Consider the following 25963-nt stretch of genomic DNA (forward strand, 5'->3'; position numbering starts at 1 on the left):
AATTGTATTAATTAGTTCTTTGATGAGAATTCTGAAGAAACTCTAAATAGAAATTCTGAGTATATGTTTATGTCTTTTGTCCACTTCTTAATGGAGTTGTTTTCTCCTTGTTGAATAAATTCCCTACAGATTCAGTGTATTAGACCTTTGTTGGATGCAGAGATTTTGAGTATATTTTCCTATTCTGTCACTTGTCTGTTTACTCTGTTGATAGCTTCCTTTGCTATACAGAAGTTCTTTAGCTTAATCTCAACTTGTCAATTTTTGGTTTTGTTGCAATGGTTTTTGAGGACTCATTCATAAATTATTTTTATAAGGCTGATGTCCAAACTGGTGTTTTCTAGGTTTTCTTCTAGGATTCTTATAGTCAGAAGTCTTATATTTAAATATTTAATTCATCTTGGATTAATTTTTTGTATGTAGTAAAAGGTAAGGATCCAGTTTCTGTCCTGTGCATATGGATAGCCAATGATCCCAGTACCCTTTATTGAACAGCGGGTCCTTCCCCGACATTGCTTATTTTTGTTGATTTGTCAAATATTAGATGGCTGTCAGTATGTGGGTTTATTTCTGGGTTTGCTATTCTGTTTTACTGATCTATGTGTCTGTTGTTGTTGTTTTACTAGTACCATACTGCCATGCTGTTTTGGTTACTGTAGACTTACAGTGTAGTTTGAAATCAGATAACATGATGCCTCCAGCTTTTTTTTTTTTTTCTCGAAGATTGTGTTGGTTATTCAGCCTCTTTTTTGGTTTCACATACATTTTAGGATAGTTTTTCTCTAATTCTGTGAAAAATGGCATTGGTAAGTTGATAGGTTGAATCTATGCATTTTGCTTTGGGCATTATAGCCATTTTAAGGATATGAATTCTTTCAAGCCATGAACACAGCATATTTTTCCATTTGTTTATATCATTACTGATTTATTTTAGCACTTTTTTGTAGTTCTCTTTGTATAAAACTTTTATGTTCTTGGTTAGATGTATTTCTTGGTCGTTGGGGTGTGTGTGAGTGTGCGCTATTGTAAATGGGATTGCATATTGTAAATGGATTCTCGATTTGGCTCTCAGCTTGAATGTTATTGGTGCATAGAAGTGTTACTGATTTTTGTACACTGATTTTGTATTCTGAAACTTTACCAAAATTATTTATCAGGAGTCTTTTGTGGAGTCCAGCATTTTCTAGGTGTGGAATCATATCATCAGTGAAGAGCGTTAGTTTGACTCCTCCTGTTTCTATTTGAATACCTTTTATTTCTTTCTCTTTCCTGATATCTCTGGCTTAGACTTCCTGTAGGAGTTGTGAGACTAGGCTTGTTCCAGCCCTCCAGGGGAATGCTTGTAGATTTTGCCCATTCAGTATTATGTTGGCAGTGGGTTTATCATGCATGGCTCTTATTATTTTGAGATATGTTTCTTAGACCCCTACTCTGTTTAGGGTTTTTAACATGATGTTGAATTTTGTAGAAGAATTTTTCTCTTCTATCAGGATCATCATGTGGTTTTTGTTTTTAATCTGTGTATGGGGTGAATCACATTTATTGATTTGTGTATGTTGAAGCAACCTTGTATCCAGAAATGAAGCTTACTTAGTAAATTAACTTTTTCATGTGCTGCCGTATTTGGTTTCCTACTATTTTGTGGAAGATTTTTGCATCTGTGATCACAAGGTGTATTGGCTTGTAGTTTTCTTTTTGTGTTGTATCTTCACCAGGTTTTGGTATCTGGACAATACTGGCATCATAGAATGAGTTAGGGAGAAGTTCCTTCTCCTTGATTTTTTTGGGAATAGTTACACTAGAATGGGTACCAGCTCTTCTTTTTACATCTGGTAAAAATTTAGCATGTATCCATCGTGTCTGGGGCTTTATTTTATTCGTAGTTGTTTTTTTTTAATTGCTGATTCAGTTTCAAAATTTGGCGTTTACAGGATTTAAATTTCTTCCTCATTCATTCTTTGGGAGGTTGTGTGTTACCAGTTATTTGTCCATTTCTTTTAGATTTTCTAGTTTATGTGTATGGAGGTATTCATAAGGGCCCCTCAGAATCTTTCTACTTCTGTGGGATCAGTTGTAATGTCACCTTTGTCATCTCTGATTATACTTATTTGGATCTTCTATCTTTTTTTCTTTGTTAATGTAGCTAGTGGTTTCTCAATCTTGTTTATGCTTTCAAAAACCCAACTTTTGCTTAAATGGACTCTTTGCATGGATTTTGGGGTCTTAGTTTTGTTCAGTTTTGCTCTGATTTTAGTTCTTTTCTTTTGCTAGGTTTGGAATTAGTTTGCTTTTATGTTTCTACTTTTCCAAGTATGACATTAGATCATTAGTTTGAGATCTTTCTAACGTTTTGAGACCCATATTTAACAAATGGCCAATGAACATATGAAAAAATTCTCAATGTCACTAATCATCAGAGAAATGAAAATCAAAAGCACAGTGAGATAATAACTCACACAAATCAGCATTGCTATTTTCAAAATGTTAAAAAAGCAAGAGATTCTCATGAGGCATTAGAGAAAAGAGCATGTTTAAACACTGTTATTGGGAATGTAAATTAGTTCAGCTAATGTGGAGAACAGTTTGGAGTTTTCTCAAAAACTTAACAACAGAACTGCCACTTCACCCAGCAATCCCATTACTGGGCATATATCCAAAAGAAAATAAATCATTCTAGCAAGAAGATACATGTACTCATATAGTCATGTCAGCACTACTCACCATAGCAAAGACATAGAACTAACCTAGGTTCCTGTCAACATTGGATTGCATAAAGGAAATGTGGTCCATATACACCATGGACTGCTATGCATCCATAAACAACGAAATCATGATTTTTGCAGCAACATGGATTCAGCTTGAAGCTATTATCCTAGGTGAATTAATACAGAAATAGAAAACCAAATATCACATGTTCTCACTTCTAAGAGGAAGCTAAACCTTGAGTACTCATGGACATAAAGATAGCAATGATAAACCCTGGGGACTTCCAGAGGGGAAAGCGGAGGAGGTAAGTATGGGTTGGAAACCTGACTATTGGGTGCTATGCTCACTACCTGGTTGATGGGATCACTTGTACCCCAAACCCCTGCATCATGCAATATATCCATGTAACAGTTGCACATGTACTCCTGAATCTAAAATAAAACTTGAAGTTATTTTTTTAAAAATGATGATACACACAAAAGAAATTCTGAGTAGCTACTATTATTCCAAAAGCTTAATAACCAAATATATATTGATAAATAATTTGTATGTGTGTGTGGTGGAGTCTCACTCTGTTGCCCAGGCTGGAGTGCAGAGGTGTGATCTTGGCTCACTGCAACTTCCACCTCCTGGATTCAAGTGATTCTTCTGCCTCAGCCTCCTGAGTAGCTGGGATTACAGCTGCCTGCCACCATGCCTGGCTAATTTTTGAATTTGTGGTAGAGATGGGGTTTCATCGTGTTAGTCAGGCTGATCTCTAACTCCTAATCTCAAGTGATCTGCCCACCTCGGCCTCCCAAATTGCTGGGATTACAGGCATGAGCCACCATGCCCATCCCTTGGTAAATAATTTTTAATCCTATATTTGTTTGGTATACATTGATTCTCTCATGTAGATGGATAATCAAGTATATTATAACTAAATCGTTTGCCTGTTCAGAAGGAGATTAATTGCATACAAATGTACTCAGATAACTATTTTCCAGAGAAAATTGTTAAAATTATTTCAGAATGTCCTCCAAAATAAATCATACATTCTCTTTAGCCTTGTGATTAAGGTTGAGAATTCTGGATTATCTCATGCCTGTAAAACTTTCCAAATGTTTCTAATTTTTTGGTGATTAACGTGGGTTGTAAGGTGCAGACTATTCAACAGTAGGCAGTTTGCTTTATTGCAAAGAATTCCACAATAGCTGACAATAATGGGATAGATACTAGGTGACAAAAAGGAAGATAAATGAATAATTTTGGTGACATAGAAAAAGTCACAATGCCAATAGTTACGATTAGTTAAAAATACAGAAAAATATGAAGAACGAGATATTTTTCGTGACTTTAGCAATAACTAAAGTTGATGTATGAACATAAATTGATATTAATAACCTTTCCAACTGTGTTGTAGGAGAAATAATCAACTTTTGATAAACCAAAACATAATCTTCATTGTTAACTATATTTTATTTTTCTTACATCAACTAATTATAAACTATAATATATAAATTTTCTAGTATTTCTTTCATTGAGACTCTGATATATCCTTTCTTTAGCATTTAGCTCTTCCTGTAATTTCTTAAAATAACTTGAGTATGTGCGAATTGATGCTGTTGGCAGTCACCAAACACCACTGGGAACAGAACTGAGGTTGAAAAAGTTGAGTTTTGGCCAGATGCGGTGTCTCAGGCCTGAAATCCCAGCACTTTAGGAGGCCAAGGTGGGCAGATCATGAGGTCAGGAGTTCAATACCAACCTAACCAATGTGATGAAACCCTGTCTCTACTAAAAATACAAAAAAATTATTTTTGTATTTTTAGTAGAGAATACTAAAAATACAAAAATAGTGGTGGAATGAGCCTGTAATCCCAGCTACTCAGGAGACTGAGACAGAAGAATCACTTGAACCCAGGAGGCGGAGGTTGCAGTGAGCCGAGATCGTACCACTGCACTCCAGCCTGGGTGACAGAGAGAGACTCCATATCAAAACAAAACAAAAAAAAAAGAAAAAGAAAAAGTTGGGTTTGGAACTCATTGCCACAAGGGACAAAACACATCATGTAGATATCTAAATAAAAGGTTATTAAAAGGAATTACAGGCTTGAGCTTGTTACATGTATTTTGGGGGAGAGATTTAAAGAGTACGGTTTTGCTCTAGTTAAGTTATCAAGATGTGAGCAGAATTTTATTATTTGGTTTGTAATAAGTCTTACCTAGAGGGATGGAGGAAAAGACAAGAGAGGGGTGAAAACTAGCATTTTTAAAGGAGGTAGCAATTGCTTGCATTAGCCATGACCGGGGATTGTTTTGTTAGTCTTTTGGTTTGGGTGATGTTCCTGTTTTTCTCTCTATTTAATATGACTATAATGTAGTCTAGTTTTTATGCTCTCTTATTTTCATGGAGTAATATTGTCTAATACTGATGTTCTATGAAATTGTCTGTTGAAATGTTCTTCAGAAAAACAGACCAAGCTCTAAACGTACATTATAGCATGTGGCTAGCTCTTGAATAGCCTGGTTATCAGAGGCTACTTTGCGCCTTCCCAAAACAATGTCTTATACATATGAGTTATATGTGTGTGTGTATGTGTGTGTCTGTATGTGTGTGTATGAAATACATCACTTATCTTTGTCCACCTATTTGTTTAAAATGTTCTTACACATCTAACAAAATGAGATGACCCAAATATTAATTCATTGTTCAACATGGTATTAATTTTATTTAAATAAAAGTATTGCATTTGATATGGTCGTCTTAAAGATTGAAAATAAAATAAACATCTAAAAGCTTAATTAAAAATACTTTATTTTAATATGTTACATAATCAGTCTTTCTAGATAACCCTGACATGGCTTATTGTTAACTCCTAGTGATTAAAATCTATGTAGGTTTCAGAAGATTTTGTCACCTAAATTAAGACAAACTCTTAGTCATTTCATCATTCCTAAGATTTTTGATATATTATTGATTTTCATATTTTCTATATTATTTGTTGTATTTTTTTCTGGATATAAAATTTATAGTCCTGTTGAAGCAGATTTTCTGAATGTACTTCTTTGTGATTATAATGTATTAATATGAACATTATATTCATGTTGGCTTTACTAGATTGTTAAAAGAGCAGTCATTAAATATGCTATTAATGAAATGAGCATAATGTGCATATTCCATATGTTACATATAGATAGGATGACTTACTATTTAGAAATTTCCTTACCCAGTTATTTTTCTAAATAATAAATTTATTGAGACATAATTAACATGCTATGCAATTCACCCTTTTAAGTATACAATTCAGTACAGTAGATCCCCTTTACTATTCCCAGGGAGATGTGTTCCAGGACCCCCAGTGGATGTCTGAAAATCACAGATAGCACCAAACTCTATACAAAGTAACATATATCCCTTAACTTATAATGGGGTTATGTTCTGATAAACCCATTGTAAATTGAAAAAAAAATTGTAAGTCAGGAATGTATTTATAAGTATTTAATATACTTAACTTACTGAATATTATAGCTTATCCTAGCCTTCCTTAAACATGCGCAGAACTTACATTAACTTACAGTAGAGCAAACCACAAACCCTATTGTGTAATAAATTATGGAATATCGCATGTAATTTATTGAATACTCCACTGAAACCAGAAAACAGTGATTGTAAGGGCACTTGAAGTACAGTTTCTACTGAATATGAATTGCTTTCATCCCATTGTAAAGACAAAATATCATGTCAAACCAGTTGGGGACCATCTATATTTAAAATATGGTTTTTTTCTGTATATTACTATGGTAAAGTTGAAATATAAATTAGTCACGTTACAAGATAAACAATAACTACTAATTAAGTAGAAAAATTTTAACAACATACTAAAATAAAGTATGTCAATGTGGTCTCTGTCTCTCAAAATATCTTATTGTACTGTATTCACCTATTTTTAGAGCATAGTTGACTGCTGGTAGCTGAAACCAGAGAGTAAAACCATGGATAAGGAAAGAACTACTACAGATTTAGTATAGTCATAGAGAGGTACAATGATCGCCACTATCTAATTTTAGATTACTTTTGTTATTCCAAAAGAAACTCATGCCATTAGCATAGCCTCTCCCCATTTCCTTTTTCTCCCTTAAAACTTCGAATCAACTTTCTGTCTCTAGGATGTCTCTGTTCTGGACATTTCACATAACTAGAATCATGCAATATATGTTTTTTTGTGACTAGTTGGTTTCATTTAGCATATTTTTTTCAAGATTTATGTCATAGCAGGTATAAGTACCTGGTTGCTTTTTTATGGCCAGATAACATTACATTGTAAAGTTAGAGCAAATTTGTTTATTTTTCAGCTGATAAACATGATTATTTCAACTTTTTTGATTATAATGAATAATGCTGTTATAAACATTTATGTGCAATATATGTCCAGATGTATATTTTCAATTCTTTTGCATATAAAACTAGGAGTAGAATTGCTGAATCATAGAGTAACTCTATGCTTAACTTTTAGAGGAACTTCCAAACTCTTTTCGAAAGTGAATGCACTATTTTTGCAATACCACCAGCAGTGTATGAGAGTGTTAATTTCTCCACACCTTGCCAATATTTGTTGATGTGTCTCTTTTTAACCCTTCTAGTGGGTGTGAAGTGGTATGTCAATACATGTTTGGTTTTCATTTCCCTAAGCAATAATGTTGCCTATCTTAAGATGTGCTCTGTGAACCTGTGTGTCTCTTTTTTGGAGATTCTCCTCAATATCATTTGACCACTTGAGAATTGAGTTATGTACCTTTTATTTTAGTTGTAAGGAATTTTATATATTTTGGATTCAAGTCTCTTATCAAATATGATTTGCAAATATTTTTTTCCATTATGTGAATTGTCTTTTCCTTCACGGTGTCCTTTGAGGCAAAACCAATTTTAATTTTGAGGACAACCAATTGTCTTACTATCTTTTGCCAGTTTTGCTTTCCGTATCATAGCTAAGAAATTGTTGTCTAACTCAAGATTACAATAATTTTATTCCTGTATTTTCTTCTAGAAACATATTTTTAGCTCTTATTTTGAGATATAATCCATTTTGATTTAGTTAATTTGTGTGATGTGAGGTAAGCATCCAACCTCATTCTTCTACACATGAATATCCACGTGTCTCAGGATAATTTCTTAAAAATACTATTCTTTCCGTATTAAATTATCTTGGTGCCTTTATTTAAAATCAATTAGACAAACATGTAAGGATTTCTGGGCGCTCTGTTCTATTTAACTTTATTCTAAGACCACATCCTCTTATTGTAACTTTTACTAAGTTTGAATTCTGGAAGTATGGATCCAATTTATTTTTATGTTTTAAGATTCCTTGGTTAAACTGGGATCCTTGTACATCCATATGGATTTTAGTATCAGCTTGTTACTTTATGAAGAAAGTGGCAGCCATAACTTTGATAGGGATTTCATTGAATCTTCTTTAATTTATTTCAATAATATTTTAGAGTTTTCAATGTATATTTGCACTTCTTAAAATCTAGTCTTAAAAACTTGAATTTTTTATGTTATTAGAAATGGAATTGTCTTAATGCCATTTTCATATTGTTCTTTTATAGTGTATAGAAATACCACTGATTTTTGTATATTGATCATGTATTTTGCAATGCTGGTAAATTTATTTATTAGTTATAATAATTTATCATGGCTTCCTTGAGATTTTTAATATCTGATTATAGAGATAATTTTGTTCCTACCTTTCCAGGCTTGATACATTTTTTCCTGCTTTATGTTTAATTATCCTGACAACTTCGAGTACAATATTAAATAGAAGTGACAGACTACATATCTTTGTCTTGTCCCTGAGCTTAAAAGAAAATCAAACAGTCTTTCACCATAAAGTACGATGTTAGCTGTGGATTTTTGATGGGACACTTTACCAGATTTTGGACATTCCCTTCTGTTTCTGGTTTGTAGAGTGTTTTGTTTGTTATTTTTATAAAAAATTGTTGAATGTTTTCAAATGCAATCACTAAAGTTATTTATATGTGTAATTTGTCTCATATTCTCCTAATATGATGTGTTGTATTCAGTGATTTTCTGATTTTAAAACCAACTTTGCATTTCTAATACACATGACAATTGGTCATAATGTATAATTCTTTCTATATTTTGCTGAATTCCATTTGCTAGTACTTGGCAAAGGAATTTGGGTTTTATATTCATAAGGCATATTGATCTGAATTTTTTTTATTTTGTATGATGTCTTTGACTGGATTTAGTGTCTGGGTAATATTAGCCACATATAACTTGTTAAGAATTGTCACCTTTTATTTTAGAACCATTGCAGAAGGATTGGTGTTCATTATTCTGTAAACATTTGGTAAAATTCACTGGTAAAGCAATCTACTCATATGCTTATTTTATGGAAAACGTTTTTATTACTAAATCATCTCTTTGCTTATTGTAAGTTTATTGATATGCCATACTTCTTTTTGAGTTAGTTTCAGTAGTTTTTGTCTTTCTAGAAAGTTATCTATTTCATTTAGGCTGTCTAATTGGTTGGCATGTAATTGTCTAGTATTCTCTTTGAATCCTTTTTAATTTTTGGAAGAGTGCCATATTTTCTCCTCTTTCATTTCTGATTCTCGCAATCTGGGTCTTCTCTATTTTTTCTTGTTAAATCTAGTTAGTGGTTTTTCAATTTTGGAAAGTACCAGTTTTAAATTTCACTGTTTTATTCTATTGCTTTTTGATTCTGTGTTTTATTAATTTATGCTTTAATTTTCATTATGACTTCTTTCCTCTTGCTATGAATTTAGTTTTCACTCTTGAATACAAAGTATATCTCTTACGGATATTAGATAGTTGAATAATATTTTTACTAAATTCATTCTGCCATTATTTGTCCTTTGGTAGGAATGTTTACTCAATTTACATTTATTGTAATTACTGATAAGGTAGAGTTTACATCTGCTATTCTGCCATTTGTTTGTCAATGTCCTTTCTTCTTTTGCTCCTGCATTCCTCCATTATTACCTTATTTTGTATTAAAGAGATATTTTATCTGATACACCACTGTAATTCCCTTGTTACATATTAGTATTTTAAAAATACTTTTTAATGGTTGCCCTATAGATTACAAGTAACTTCTTAAGATAAAACAATTAAATATCATTAACAGCAAATTAATTTTAATAATGTGCTAAATATTGCTTCACTATTGCTCCCTTTTTTCTATTCCCTTGTTTCATTATTCTGATACAAATTATTCCTTATATATTATAAGCCTATCACAAACTATTATAATTATGGCTTTGTGCTCCATCTTTTAAATCATATAAAAAGGGAAAAGAGTTATGAACAAGATATATTTATACTGGTTTTAATATTTACTAATATAGTTACCATTACTGGATCTCATTTACTTTTATGTGTGAATAATTAAGGTTCTATAGTTTCTTTTCATTTTAGCATAAAGGACTCTCTACTATTTTTTATATGTCAGTGTGCTAGTTATAAATTCTCCCAGCTCTTGTTTATCTGAAAATCTCTTAATTTCTGCTTTCTTTTTTCTTTTTTTTGTTTGACGGGGTCTTGCTGTGTTGCCCAGGCTGCTGTCCAATGGCGCGGTCTAGGCTCACTGCAACCTTCGCCTCCCGGGTTCAAGCAATTCTCCTGCCAGGTTGGTTTCAAACCCCTGACTTCATAATCCACCCAGTGGGGCTTCCCAAAGTACTGGGATTACAGGAGTGAGACACCACATCCAGCCAGAAACAATTAACTTAAGTAATTTATCTTTATGTTCACCACTCTTTCTTCTCTAAAATCAAGTCTGCTGCTGTGCTGTTTTTGTAATTGTTTTTCCAATAACTTTGTTTTTTTTTAATATGCCTTAAGTTCTAGGATACATGTGCAGAACACACAGGTTTGTTACATAGGTATACACATGCCATGGTGGTTTGCTGCACCCATCAACCCATCATCTGCATTAGGTAGTTCTCCTAATGCTTTCCCTCCCCTAGCCCCCAACCTCCAATAGGCCACAGTGTGTGATGTTCCCCTCCCTGTGTCCATGTGTTCTCATTGTTCCACTCCCACTTATGAGTGAGAACATGCAGTGTTTGGTTTTCTATTCCTGTGCCAGTTTGCTGAGAATGATGGTTTCCAGCTTCATCCATGTCCCTGCAAAGGACATGAACTCATCCTTATTTATGGCAGCATAGTATTCCATGGTGTATATGTGCCACATTTTCTTTATCCAGTCTATCAGTGATGGGCATTAGGGTTGGTTCCAAGTCTTTGCTATTGTGAATAGTGCTGCAGTAAACAGATGTGTATATATGTCTTTATAGTAGCATGTTTTATAATCCTTTGGATATATACCCAGTAATGGGATTGCTGGGTCAAATGGTATTTCTATTTCCAGATCCTTGAGGAATCACCACACTGTCTTTCACAATGGTTAAACTAATTTACACTCCCACCAACAGTGTAAAAGCTTTTCTCTTTTCCTACATCCTCACCAGAATCTGTTGCTTCTGACTTTTTAATGATCTCTATTCTAACTGGTATGAGATGATATCTCATTGTGGTTTTGATTTGCATTTCTCTAACGACCAGTGATGACAATATTTTTTTCATATGTTTGTTAGCTGCATAAATGTCTTCTTTTGAGAAGTGTCTGTTCATATTATTCGCCCACTTTTTGATGGAGGAGTTTGCTTTTTTCTTGCAAATTTGCTTTTCAGTTTTTATAATTTTTAACTCTGGAATTTCTATTTGTTTTTTATTTTATTAATGTATTTTATTCCTATTATTTAGTAAGACATCAATCTCCTATTTTACTTAATTGTTTATATTTGGTTTCTATTTCTCTTTCAACACATCTAATAGCTGACTTAATATGTTTGTGAAGTAAGTCTAGTATCCAAGGGTCCTCAAAGGCAGTTTCTGTTGACTGGTTTTATTTCTTTGCATGGCCCATATCTTTCTGTCTTTTTCTTGTAATATTTTTTGGTAACTTGACATTTTAAATAATATAACTTTGCATATCTGGAAATCAAATCCTGTTCTTTCCTAGTAGCTAATGTTTTGGTTTTTGTTGTTTCTACTATTTGTCTAGTATTCTACTGGGATTTTTCTTTGCCATGTGTGGCCATTGAAGTCTCTGCTTGATTAACTTAGTGATCAGCTAAAATGAATAATTTGACAGAGATTTTTCTTAGATTTTTTGAACTAAAATTTCTCTCAGCCTTTACTGAAGGACTCTGTGTGTATGTTGAGACATATCTTCAACACTCAGTCTGGCAGTTTACAACTCTACTTTATTCTTCACTTCTTGCATGTATGGAACCTCAAGGTTAGTCAGAGATCAGAGATTAGGGCTGTTTATATCTTTCTTAGGCCTGTGCATAGACTTGCATGCTGTGATGTTTTCTAGTTTTTAAGGATTTTTTCATAGCTTTCAAATACTTCTAGGTACATTTAATTCCTGAGTTTTTAAATCTTTAATTATATTGGTCAACCTGTAGTTGGCCTCAACTGGAATTATTGCCTCAAACACTGCAATATTAAGCAATTGCCATTGATTGTTTCTAACAAATTCTCTAGATATATTGTTTTATATAAGAGTGAATTTTTAGTAAGGTCAATTAAAATCAGTCCCCAAGAATGGAATTTTTCAGAGTGTTGTCAAGCCAATGAAATAGTGGCGTTCCTTGGGAAGGGTCTTTTCAGTCAATGTCATACCTGTACTGTATCCTCCACTGGCTATTAGTTTGCTGGTTTCTCAGCTGCCATAATTGCAATACTGTTGGATTTCAAGTCCATTCAAGATCTGGGGAGAGAGGTATGGTTGTTTACAACCACAAAGCTAACTAGGCCTACGAGATTCAATCATTTTTTTGAATAAACACTGAGATTTTCAAATCTTTAGCTCATTTACATAGTTCTGAAACAGCTTATTTCAACTACATTTATCAATGTACATGTTTCTTTTATGGAGAGTTCATTTTTCACTAGTTCTTCTCTGCTATTATAGAAATGATTCTATCAAATTATATTTTATATTTCTCTTAATGGGGAGGAGAATAAATATGGCTTCTATAATCACAGTGTCTGCATATTAAGTTTAGTTCTATCTCTAAAGGTTGGTGTGAATTGGAATAAGTAAGTTTATGTTACATTTGCAAGATTCCAGTTTCCATATCTAGAGAGTAGAATCAACAGTAATGTCGCATAGAGTTATAGTGATAAATAACATTCTGTCCACAAAGTTTTAGATAAGTTTTTGATATATAGTTCACACTAAATATTATTCATTTTTATTATTTAAAACATCTACCTTGTTTTCAAAAATATATACAATGTGACATTTTATAAATGATGAATCATTTTAATATATAGATATAAACTAATTCCATTTTTATGTATTTATATGTATAACAAATAAAGAACACTAAAAAGAGATTAATTATCCCTTTATAATTATGAAAAACTTTATTTAATTAAGGCTTAAGGCTCTCTGTAGCTTTCCCAGAAATTTCCACTGATCAAAAATTTAAAGAGTCTCAGTGAAGAATATGTGAATATACTATTAACTTTGTGAAGAGTCATTCTAAGGAAATTTTATGAAAATTGTAAAGTAGAGTCTTAAATTTTATGCTATGTGAAGAAAATTATATACCATAATGAAAGCTTAAAATTACATATTTTAATGGATCAAATTAGAATTGCATTTCATGGACTATATGCTTATATTCTTTGAGAAAAAAATTAGATAAATGAACGTTTGATGGAATATCAAATCTCTTTAGGTGATTTGTGTGTCCTAAGATACTGAACTACCTACATGTGCTCATCTCTCTAAACAACTGGAGTTAACGTAGTTTAGTGTTTACACAGTTTCAAGACATTAAAAAGCAAATTGGGCTAGGGATGTAATTTGAATGCTGACTGCAACCTGCCTTCTGCTATTCCTGGCACGGTTTAAAATTTAACTGCCTTCTTTATTTCTGATTTTTCTTCCCCTAAAGCAGAGTCAACAGCTTTAGCTACAGATGGGGCTCTGTATGGCTGTTATTGGACCCAGATGCCACACTCTGGCGCATGTTTTGCCAACAGCATCTGGCTCTTTGCTGCCTGTGCAGTTGGCATTTGTGTTGATGCTTTGGCCTGCTTTTCTTATGGACACTACAAAGCAGACTTTCAGACAACGTGAAGGTTTGCTCCCAATTGACTAAGAATTTTTTTTCTCAGTTTATATTTTATGAGTATTTAAACTAGATGCCTTACATCATAAAGCACTATGCATTAAAAATGTCATGTTTCTTGTAAGGATATGTTTAAAAATTTTTAGTAGATATAATAACTGAAAAAGTCTGAAATTTAGTAAGTTAAAACTTATGTTGATTTATGTGTGTTTTAACACATTGAATAAAAACTATGAAAATTTTAGTGTGTTACCAGAGATTTGGTTTGCTTTTTTTTTTTTTTTTAAGTCTTAAGTGCTAATATAAAAGCAAAGGCATGACAAAATTTTAGTTCAGGCAACAGCAATCTATGGTACAGTATCTATCTTTAAGAGTTAAAAGATTTTTTTCTTCACAAAACCCAGAGGTTTGAACAAATTAAGTGTGGGTAGGTAGATCTTTCATCCCCTTATGGTATAACTACAGTGTAGTTTACAGATATAACATAATGGACACAGGGAATTTTTAATATTTTATAATTACAACCTGTTATTTGGGGAATTAATTATATATGCCTCTCTACATATGTATGCATGTATATTTGCAGAATAAATTACTAGAAGGGTAATTGCTGGATCAAAGTGTCTGCATTCAATATTTGAGTAGTTTTTATCAAATTATCTTTTAGACAGATTCAGTAAATTCACACGAGTAATTAAAGCAATTATGTCTAGCAGACACAGTTTATATCATTTTTTTTCTTGAGCACATCTCTTAGATTTTATTTATGTTCACTTGATATGTGAAAAAACTAAAACTTCAGTATTTTCAGTAACTTATGCAGAAATCACTGTTAAAAAGTAGTAAACCTAAATACCCGAACGAGATTGGTGTGACTCCACATCCATGGTTAAGATCATTATCATCTTATCCTACTTATAATGTATAATCATGCATATGTTGCCAGTGATGACATATGTTGATACGTATGATATCTCTCAGTTCTCACAGTTTAACAAATTTGTGAAAGACTAAATAATTATTATTTTCTCACTGGAAAAGTTGGAACCTCATGTAGTTCAAATTTTATCAAAAAAGAGTAACTCAGGAGTTAAGTATATACTATTTTTGACAGCTAAAATACATCCTATTACCAATTATAACTGTACAAGTAGGCCTTAGAACTCACTGATTAAGTAAAATTGCTTTTTGATAACAGTAGCACAAAGGAAGAAAAGGGGTAATCACAGTATCTTGTCGTAAAGCTATTACGTTATATGTGAAGTGGCATATTATTTTAAGACAGGCAGTGATAAGCAGAAGAGGTATTAAAGACCTTATTTTGAATGAATAAATGAGCTATCTTATTTCATTAAAGCTGAATGGAAAGAATAGAGAAAGAGACAGTTTTATCAGGTACCACAGTAATTGTAAAAACTCCCTGCATACCTTCCGTGTATTACTTTGCTGGGATAGTCTTTGGCATTCCTTGGCTTCTGAAGAGTCACCCTGATCTCAGCCTTCATTTTAAGTAGTTTTCTCTCCTGTGTGAGTGCCTATCTCTGTGTCAAAATTTCCCCCCTTCTTAAAGGACAGTGGTCCTATTGAATTAATTTCCACCCTAATGAATTCACTTTCATTTGAATATAACTGTAAAGGTTCTGTTTTCAAAAGAGGCCACATTTTGAGATCCTGGTGATTAGGACGTCAAGATCTTTGGGGAGATACAGTTCAACCCCTAACAACCTCTGATGTATTCTGAGTGCAGATATGAAAACATATCTTATGGCTAGTGAAGCCCGGAACTTATAATTTAGCATAGCCATTCACCGAATCTTTAAATGTTATTAACAAAACTGTATAGAAACATATTCAAAGATAATTTTTATTTTTTAGAAGAGTATTTAGGAAAAAATGATTTAGTATTAGACTATCTCATTATTTCAAGTAGAACCATAATACCAATTTGAGATTAAAAGTGATGCCTTATTATTTGTCAATTAAAAATAAACTAAATTTAAAAAAAATAAAAATGGAGTTTTAAAAAGTGCCATATTTAGAAATAGGTTTTGCTTGTTTCCTTCTCTTTTAACATTTGTTTTCAAAAATGAATTGTTTTAATGCAAAGTCCTAGAAACTGTAAAATTTCAGAAAAATGTAAAAACATAACCCCATGAAACAAAATCAAACCAGAATGATGCAGACGTATTCAGAAGTGGCTCAGTGGAAATGAACTGAAAGCCATCAGTTGTTGTTTGTTTCAGATCCAATGTTGCATGGGATGGCAGTGACTATAACAAGCACAAAATGTAAAATTTAGGATTATGGTATTTGCGAGTAAAATTTTTTTTTTTATTGAACTGTGGAAGAAAGGTAAATCATTTGGAAACAAAAGAAACATGTACATTACAATATTATTTACTGCAAAATCAGTATTTTCTTTGTTTGAAAGGTGGTTAATCAAAATTTGATATTAGGGTTGTGAAAAACTTTGATATAATTAAGGTCCTGCATTTTTCTCAGATTTTGAAGTACTTTTTCCCTTACTGTTTCTTTTTATAGGAAAGGAAGGGGCAGTTTTTAGAGAAACAGACTTTTCATAAGGTATTCAGTAGCTTTTGGACATTTTTTATTGTGATTGTACATAATAAAATGCAAAGATTTTACATATACAGTTAAAGAAGTTTTGGCAGTTGTACTTGTGTAACTTCTACCAAACCCAAAATACAGAACTTACTCATATCACCATAAAGAGTTTTCTTATGCCCATTCACAGTTCATTTCCACCCTGTTACCCCCTGCTGTTTGTTAGGCTTTTGAAAATTTTCCTTTTGTAATAATTTCTGATAAACAATTCTCAAAACATGAATGCATTTTTTTCAGCATGAGAAATATTTAAATGTAAATTAAAGTATTATGTTTGTCTTATTAAAGGTGTTGTATAGAAACTTTTAAATGTGAATGTTCTTATAACTATGGCCAGATGATATACTGATATTATTTATGTTTCTTATATGAGGATATAGAAAATTATACAGATCAGTTGGCCCTTCCAGTGACATGTTATTAGCAGAGGAGGTATAGAATTTAGGACTTCTTACACCAGAACCCTTAAGATTTTATAGTTTTTTTAATTGTTACCTGTAATTCCTTGCCAAATCAGGGATGAAAGAGTTGTTCAATACAGTGATTTTTCTTATACTGGGGAGTTTTGACATAGATTTAATGGTGGTAAGTTTTATTTCTGTATTTATTATTCTAAATTGTTTCAATTTATATAACTGATCATGTAAGTAATCAATAACTTTTCTTAGTGTAAGTAACATTTTGTATTCCTAGTTGTATTTAGAGTTATTTCTTTTCTTGTAGAGGACTTTCTTTGCAGATGAATGTTGTTTTTCTTGATAATCTGTGGGTATTTCCAATGCATTGTCTGAGAACTATCAGCTTGCAAAATGGTAAGCAAGCTGACAAACAAAAAGAGCTCACATAAAAATAAGAAATCCATTTTATGTGTTTCTCCTAGATCCGTGTCTAGAGCACATTATTCGAGCTAATAATCTTTTTTTTCCACACACAGTTAGCATGTTACATTTTTCCTTCAATTTTCATGCAGAATCAGTTTAAAAGATGTGCATTTGAACATTTCTATACCTTTTGCAAGGCCATATATCAAAACATGGTTCATTATGTTTCCCAATGTCCTATACTAAAAAATTCAGCCATAAAATTATTCCTTGACTGCAGAATGAGAAAATAAAACTCTGCTTTCTTTTGTAAAACAATTGTTATATATCACCTATATAGTGTTTATATTTACTCTTGCTTTTCATAGTAAATCACGATTAACATATGTCTTCATATAGGAATTCTTTACAAATACCTAAATTTTAGGATTTGTATCTTTTTTCAAAGTTTTTAAACTCTTTCTTTCCCAAGATGGCTAATTAGAGGTTTTGTTAGTATACCTCACCCACTTGGAAATAACACAATTGTGTGTAAAGATTCACAGTGTGAACTTCTGTGCAAAAAGTAACACGGGAGATCAACGTAAGAGTGAAAGAAAACTGGGTACTTAGAAAAAAAATATGGGTGACAATTCATGTGGCAGGCTCCAGCAGAAAATTATGAGTGAATCCTCAATGCATGTGATGGAGAGTGATTGCCTCCGTGATGCACATTCCTACTAGGAACCTGGGCACTCCAGGCTATTAGGGAGCTCCTTGTCCCAACCAAGCCCTGGATTTAACTTGGTAAGCAACCGAGTGACTATTAGCAGTAACAAATCTAGAAATTATCTGGTCGGGAGCCACGGCTAACGCCTGTAATCCCAACACTTTGGGAGGCCGAGACGGGCGGATCACGTTACATCAGGAGTTCAAGACCAGCCTGGCCAAGATGGTGAAGCCCCATCTCTAGTAAAATTAGAAAAATTAGCTGGGCGTGGTGATGTACGTTGCCTGTAGTCGCAGCAACTTGGGAGGCAGAGGCTGGAGAATTGCTTGAACCCGAGAGGTGGAGGTTGTGGTAAGCCGAGATCACACCACTGTACCCGAGCCTGGGTGACAAAGTTTTTTTTTTCCATCTCATAAAAAAAAAATTATTCTGTGTGTACTCCTAGAACTGGGCATCAATAGAATGAGGCCATTCTGTATGCTAGCTCATAGAGAGCTATGTGGAAACCTACAAGCTAGCACAAGTGTCAGTTTCTGGTTTGGAGTGTCTATGGCCAGAGATTTACAATCTTGAGCAAGGGGGAGAAGCCCCTGGGGCCAGAACTGAGAGGGAAATGTGGTATATCCTCAAGTCACAGGCAAGGTGTTTGGGTGCCCTTTTCACAGGATCTGAGTGGGTGTGGTTTGGACCCCAGCAGAGAGTTTTGTGGCCTGGGATAGGTCTGTGGTCTGAAGGCAAACTGGGAGTGCTTCGGCTAACCTTTCTAACTTGCTGCCAGAGTCAGGCTATAAGAGGGAGCCCTGCTAGGTTGGGAGTATGAGAGCACAGCGGGTCTCACTACCACTTGCTAACCTGTAAAGCCTGAGCTGCCTCTCATTCCCCATCCTCGGGCTTAGGCACAGCAATGATTGTTCTGCTCCTCACTGGGAAGTTTTTCCAGGGGCCTGAGAACAGACCCTGAACCCTACTGGGGCTGGTGCTTGCACCCACCATTATGGACCCACATGCAGCCTCACTTGGCCCAGTTCCCAGCTGTGCTGTCTCTGCCCTCAGAAGCAAAGTGTGGGACCAGGACCACTGAATGTTTTACAACCCAACCTATCACCTGGGAACCTGAGAACTTCATGCAGATAACAAAGGTGTAGATGAGAGACCATCTAGACCAGATGAGACCATCTTTCTTACAGGTGAGAGCCAGTGACCATGCCAGCTGGCTCTCACCTATAAGACCACCTTCTGGCCTTAAGATCATCCGCATAGCCCACTTCAATATCTGCCACAAGTTCACAGCATTTGGGAAGATGACAAGCTTCACATGATCTCTGCTACCACTTTTATTCACACCACCCTTGCTCATTAGGAGACCTTGGGCCTGCTGACATGCCAGGCACATCACTACCACAACAAGCATTTAAGAAAGCCACCATACAAAGATTATGTATAACCAAAGAAATCAAACAGAATCTATGCCACTGATGTGGCTTGACTATGTCCGCATTCATATCTCAACTTGAATTATCTCTCTCAAAATTCCCACATGTGAGAGGGACCAAGGGGGAGGTAATTGATCATGGGGTCTGGTATTTCCCATGCTATTCTTATTACAGTGATTAAGTCACACTAGATCTGATATGTTTATCAGGGGCTTCCATGTTTGCTCCTTTCTCATTTTTCTCTTGCCACCACCATGTAAGAAGTGCATTTTACCTCACCATAATTCTGAGGCCTCTTCAGCCATGTGGAACTGTAAGTTCAATTAAACCTCTTTTTCATCCCAGTTTCAGATATGTCTTTATCACCAGCATGAAAATGAACTAATGCAGTAAATGGTACCAATAGAGTGGGACAATGCTGAAAAGATACCCCAAAATGTGAAGCAGCCTTGGAGCTGGGTGACAGGCAGAGGTTGGAACAGTTTGGAGGGCTCAGAAGAAGACAGGAAAATGTGGGAAACTTTTGAACTTCCTAGAGACTTGTTGAATGGCTTTGCCCAAAATGCTGATAGCAATATGGGCAGACCAGGCTGCCATGGTCTCAGATGGAGATGAGGAACTTATTGAGGAACTAGAGCAAAGGTGAATCTTGTTACGTTTTAGCAAAGAGACTGCTGGCATTTTGCCCCTGCTTTATAGATTTGTGGAACTTTGAAATTGAGAAAGATGATTTAGAGTATCTGACAGAAGAAATTTGTAAGCCGCAAGGCATTCGAGAGGTGAGTTGGGTACTGTTAAAGGCATTGAGTTTTATAAGGGAAGCAGAGCATAAAAGTTTGGAAAATTTGTAGCCCAACTATGCAATAGAAAAGAAAAATCCTTTTTCTGGGGAGAAATTCAATCTGACTGAAGAGATTTGCGTAAGTTGCAAGGAGCCTAATGTTAATGCCCAAGACCATGGAACAATGTCTCCAGAGATGTCAGAGACCTTCACAGCAGCCCCTCCCACCACAGGCCTGGAGTCCTAGGGTCCCCATGCTGTGTGCAGCCTAGGGATTTTGTGCCCTGTGTCCCAGACACTCCAGCCAGTGTACAGTTGGACCAACATACAGCTTGGGCTGTGGCTTCAGAGGGTAGAAGCCCCAAGCCTTGGCAGCTTCCACATGGTGTTGTGCCTCCGGGGCACAGAAATCAAGAATTGAGGTTTGGGAACCTCCACTTAGATTTCAGAAGATGTATGGAAATGCCTGGGTGTACAGGCAAAATTTGCTGCAGGGTGTGGCTCTCATGGAGAACCTCTGCTTAGGGCAGTACCATGGGAATTGTGGAGTCAGAGACCCCATACAGAGGCTCTACTTGGGCACCACCTAGTGGAGCTGTAAGAAGAGGGCTGCTGTCCTCCAGTTCCTAGGATGGTAGATCTACTGACAGCTTGTCCCTTGTGCCTGGGAAAGCCACAGACACTCAACACCAGCCTGTGAAAGCAGCCAGGAAGGAGGCTATACCCTGTAAAACTGCAAGGGTGGAGCTGCCCAACACCTTGAGAACCTACCTCTTGCATCCGCATGACCTGGTTGTGAGACATGAAGTCAAAGGAGATCATTTTGGATCTTTAAAATTTGACTGCCCTGCTGGATTTTGAACTTTCATGGGCCCTGTAACCCCTTTGTTTTGACCAGTTTTTCCTATTTGGAGCAGTTGTATTTAACCAATGCCTGTACCCCCACTGTATCTAGGAAGTAACTAGCTTGCTTTTGATTTTACAGACTCATAGGTGGAAGGGACTTGCCTTGTCTCAGATGAGACTTTGGGCTGTGGACTTTTGGGTTAATGGTGAAATGAGTTAAGACTTTGGGGGACTGTTAGGAAGGCATGATTCATTTTGAAATGTGAGGACATGAGATTTGGAGGGGCCATAGGTGAAATGATAAGGTTTGGTTGTGTCCCCACTCAGATCTCTACTTGAATTATATCTCCCAGAATTCCCTTGTGTTATGGAAGGGACCCAGCAGGAGGTAATTGAATCTTGGAGGCCGGTCTTTCCCGTGCTATTCTCGTGATAATGATTAAGTCTCAAGAGATCCTACGGGTTGATCAGGGGTTTTTGCTTTTGCTTCTTCCTTGTTTTTCTTTTGCCACTGCCTCCTGCCATGGTTTTGAGGACTCACCAGTCATGTGGAACTGTAAGTCCAATTAAACCTCTTTTTTTCTCAGTCTTGAGTGTATCTTTATCAGCAGCACGAAAACAGATTAATATAGCCACTGAACATACCCAGAAGCAAAGCCAAATGAGCTTAGTCAACATACATCATAGGCACATCCTCACGAAAAGCAAAGTCTCACCCCAACAAACTTAAGAATAAGAAGTATTTCTCCAGTTGAGACAAAAATCAGCACAGTAATACTGGATCCTGAATCCTAAACAAAATGAAATGTTGAAATGCTAGATAAAGAATTCAAAGTAGGTCTCTTGCTCCAGCCATAGCTTGGGGTCAGTCTCCACTCCTCTGTGTCTTCTGCTCAAGGAGACCCAGGTGACTGTCATAGTCTCTGTTGCCTTGTGACCTGCAGGTACTGGGATATCCATAGCTAAGATGCCAGGACACCCTAGAAGCTAGAGAATGAGTTAGGAAATACATTTAAAGGGGTGTTGGCTCAAGATGGCAGACTAGAAGAAGTGCATATGCACTGCTATCATAGAGAGGAAACAAAAGGGCCAGTGAATACTGGCATTCAAATTTATCCTCTATTCTTCCTGGAATTTTACCATTAGATTTCCTCTCATTTTATTTACTGATTTATATCCTGAGTCTTTTGTATCTCCTTAAATATTTTGTTGTATAATAATATTTATACTAGCTTTATACTTGTCTTAAAATTATCTGGCTGTAATTTTAATATGTTTGGTAAAATAATGCTTATATAAGAATCTGGCTATTTTCGTGTTCATTTATTTTTACATTTACATTTGCACACACACACACAACAGTCTATTTTGTACTGATTCCTTTTTAAGTTTTTTTTAACTTTAAAATTAGTTCTTGAAAACCTGAGTATTTGCAGGAGCACATGTGAGTAAAGACAATGTCCTTGTCAAAGAGAAACAAGTTTCTCTGGCTCAGAGTAAAACAATGTATGATACTGGTTTTTGAATTGTTTATATTTGAACACTTGTGCACACATGCGTGTGTATGCATGTGAGAGAGAGGTGGGAGAGAGGGAGAACCAATATATTTTTCTTCACCCCAGTGAATAATGGTAGCATCAGGAACTGCTTATTTTCCTTCATGAGCCCTCAAGGTTTCATGTCTCTGAAATTCCAAATTCTGCCAGTGTCTTTTCTTTTGCCTCTAATACTCTTTGTTGGGAAATTGGCCCAGCTTTATGTTACAAGCCATTTTTTTTTTAATTTTGTAATTCGTTTCCTATTCCGAGGACGATTATTTTTGTGCCATTTCTGCAGGCTTACTCCAGCAGCAGGCACCTGCTCTTCATAGCTACTCTTATCTTGGTCCTTTTACAATATTTGTCATCTCGTTTTCTTTAGTGCTTCGGCTTGGGATTATTGATAACTGTTTTATTGAGGATGAAGTTTTATTTTCTGTTTCTAATTTTCTTTGTCACATTGAATTAGATTCAGAGAGATACAGGCACTGGTGACTTTATTTCATACTTCACAAAGATAAATCTCTTCTACTTTGAATTCATCCTTTCTCTCTGTGAGTTTCAAGTTCTGGCTTAGTGATCTTTTAAAAGGCTTTTTGAATATCACTTGGACTCTGGATTGACTAAGTGCCAGGAAAAGTCTCATCAAGAAGCAGGATCATAGATATAAAACTTCCCACATAACTCCTGTGAGACAGGTGACCCTTTAGCAAAAAGAATTTTCTTTTTGCTTCTCTTTCCTTCCTTCCTTTTTTCTCTTATCTCTGCTATCCTTATTTATTTCTATAGTTCCATTTAAAAAAAATATGTAAAAGACAATTTGGGTGTTATTTAAACTTTTAAGGAAGGAGATGTTTTATAATTTTCAATTTTAACAAAATAATGGGTTCATAATTTCTATGTGTGCAAAGATACATTAGTGTTCATTTTCAATAGGTTTATTTTTGCATATTTTTACGTTGGCTAACTGAATTTATGTTACGTTTCAGAATTAATGGTGTTATATGCATGTAGTCTAGAATTAAGAATGTCTGATTCATAATTAGAGTATCTATTTCTAAAACATGTTACCCCAAGGAGATTGAAACAGATATATCATTTATTATAATGCCAGTCCTAACAACAGCAAAAAGATTATTTTGTTTCCTCCTTACTTATAATATTTCCAAATGTATAAAATGCCTTTGGCTTTTGATAGCTCGGTTGATTTTCTTTTCAGACTTCAAGTGTAATGCTTATTAAACTGGGAGTTTAAAATATTTCTCCATGTGAAACACCTGACATGCTGCAGATTTATGAATTATTTTGTAAAATGTTTGTAAATTTGTTTAAGTTCTATATCTTAGTACTTCAATTTCCTTACGTAACACTCTGTATCCTGCTTCTGTATTTAAAATTTTGCCTCCTACTCAAATTGTATTTGAAAGAATAAAAATACATGTGTACGTATACAGGATTTTTATACATTTTGAACTGTATTTGAAAGATTACATATGCATTTTCTAGTATAATTTGAATACAATTTGAATACAATGTGTGGGTATAAGTATGGATATTATACTTGCATATACACATGCAGACATATATAAATTTGTAAGTGTTGAAAAAGGTGCAACTGCTAATTCATCTGAATCTATAAAACATTTTGTTTAAAAGAAGACTTACTTTGACTTGCCACAAAGATCCTTTTTGGAAAAAACCAGGAGCCAGAAGTAATACTTACTTGCTCAGAAACTGATTCATCATCAATGTTCTGCTAACACACGGACACCATGCACACACATACACAGACATACACACACCATCAAGGAAATATCAAATAGAAGAAATTAAAGATGGTAATTTAAACTACGTTTATGTTCAGAGTTAAATTACGTAATTGTTCATGTTACTCCTATTTGTAACACTAGTCATTTTCTTGACTCAGTAGATAAACTTACAGAATAGGAGCTTCAGCTATCTTGTCGTATAGTCTTTTTAAGCAAATTCTGTCTTTCAGCTTTACTCGATGTTGTTGAAAGAGTCATTTTTTCAACATAAATTTCTTAGGACTGGTTGTAAACTTACAAAAAAACATCTAAATTCTCATCATCTGTCTGAGTGGTAAAATATCTTGTTCTCATGGTTTCTATATGATGACCACAACGGCCAAAAAAAAAAAAGGTGGAACTAATCTCACTATATAGCATCTCACTATATGACATATGTTTGGCTTTGTTGTCCTGGTCCAAGATTCAAGTATTTAACTTTGGGTTTTCTTCAAAATACAGTATGAGTTCTATCAGATTTACCTCAGATTTTAAATATGAATATACTGGAGGCTTGACCCAATGCATTCTCTGCCTCTGCTTGTCTGGCACTTTAGATTTCTTCATAAATGAGGAATATTCTCAGTCTTGTAAAACCCTTGAATTGGTTTTTGGAGACACTGACCTATAAAGCAGCTTGAATTAAATAATTGTGAAAAAGACTATTGATCAGTTGTTCTTACATGTCACGGAAGATTAAATCATATAGAATATTGGAAACAGATAAAGAGAATTATATCAAGGAACTATCCAAACAGTTAATTTACATTGAAATTCATGTTGTATAAAAATATAGACTATAATTCTTCTAATAGAAATCATTGGCTTATAAATTATATGTATAAGTTATATATCTAAATTTGAATATTTTTACAAAATATATGAAATGTGGCTTGATAGCCTAAATAGAAAAATCCTTTTTCTATTAATAATAAAAAAGAAATTCTTGAGTTCATTTAGAATATATACTCCATAAACTTCCTTCACCATCAAAAAATTAAATAAAATAAAATTAAAAAGAAAGGTTTGCCCAGCCTGGCCAACATGTTGAAACCCTATCTCTACTAAAAATAAAAAAATTAGCCAGGCATGAAGGCAGGCACCTGTAATCCCAGGTACTCAGCAGGCCAAGGCAGGAAAATAGCTTGAACCCGGGTTGCAGAGGTTGCAGTGAGCTGAGATCGCACCACTGCACACCAGCCTGGGTGACAGAGTGAGACGCCATCTCAAACAAATAAATAAATAAATAAAAATAAGATAAAGAAAGAAAGGTTTGCTTACCATCTGTCAGACCATGTGCTTACACTGCTCTGCCTATTAGAATTCTTTTCTGCCTATTTCTTTTCAAAAATTCTATATAGGTATCTAAGACTCTATAAAATATTGCAGAATATCACAGTGAAGAGGATTCTATAAGTTTTTATCAAATTAATTTTATATTTCAGTAGACAAGACCAATTTTAAGCTTACTCATTCCTAATAATATTTGTTAGAATGGTCCTTGATATTTTA

At 34.5% G+C, this 25963-nt stretch overlaps 1 protein-coding gene across 1 annotated transcript in view; it reads left to right on the plus strand.

The window, feature by feature from the left end:
• EYS (eyes shut homolog) overlaps positions 1–25963 on the plus strand; it is a 2025572-nt gene that overhangs the window by 752601 nt on the left and 1247008 nt on the right.

The sequence above is a fragment of the Aotus nancymaae genome, unplaced genomic scaffold, assembly GCF_030222135.1.
Source record: "Aotus nancymaae isolate 86718 unplaced genomic scaffold, 86718_ANA_hifiasm-v0.15.2.pri h1tg000040l, whole genome shotgun sequence".
NCBI lineage: Eukaryota > Metazoa > Chordata > Mammalia > Primates > Aotidae > Aotus > Aotus nancymaae.